This window comes from Bison bison, unplaced genomic scaffold, assembly GCF_000754665.1.
Source record: "Bison bison bison isolate TAMUID 2011002044 unplaced genomic scaffold, Bison_UMD1.0 scf7180017864492, whole genome shotgun sequence".
NCBI lineage: Eukaryota > Metazoa > Chordata > Mammalia > Artiodactyla > Bovidae > Bison > Bison bison.
The window spans coordinates 10,395,370-10,396,182 of record NW_011495051.1 but is presented as its reverse complement, the minus strand read 5'-3'; positions in this window follow the sequence as shown (position 1 = coordinate 10,396,182).

The following is an 813-nucleotide window of genomic DNA, read 5'->3' as shown; positions in this document are numbered from 1 at the left end:
TTGGGGCATTCAACCCATTTACATTTAAGGTAATTACTGATAAGTATGTTCCCGTTGCCATTTACTTTATTGTTTTGGGTTCGAGTTTATACACCGTTTTTGTGTTTCCTGTCTAGAGAATATCCTTTAGTATTTGTTGGAGAGCTGGTTTGGTGGTGCAGAATTCTCTCAGCTTTTGCTTGTCTGAAAAGCTTTTGATTTCTCCTTCATACTTGAATGAGATCCTTGCTGGGTACAATAATCTGGGCTGTAGGTTATTTTCTTTCATCATTTTAAGTATGTCTTGCCATTCCCTCCTGGCTTGAAGAGTTTCTATTGAGAGATCAGCTGTTATCCTTATGGGAATTCCCTTGTGTGTTATTTGTTGTTTTTCCCTTGCTGCTTTTAATATTTGTTCTTTGTGTTTGATCTTTGTTAATTTGATTAATATGTGTCTTGGAGTGTTTCTCCTTGGGTTTATCCTGTTTGGTACTCTCTGGGTTTCTTGGACTTGGGTGATTATTTCCTTCCCCATTTTAGGGAAGTTTTCCACTATTATCTCCTCAAGTATTTTCTCATGGTCTTTCTTTTTGTCTTCTTCTTCTGGAACCCCTATGATTCGAATGTTGTAGCGTTTAATATTGTCCTGGAGGTCTCTGAGATTGTCCTCATTTCTTTTAATTCGTTTTTCTTTTATCCTCTCTGATTCATTTATTTCTACCATTCTATCTTCTAATTCACTAATCCTATCGTCTGCCTCTGTTATTCTACTATTTGTTGCCTCCAGAGTGTTTTTTAAATTTCATTTTAATGCATTTATTCATTTATATATTT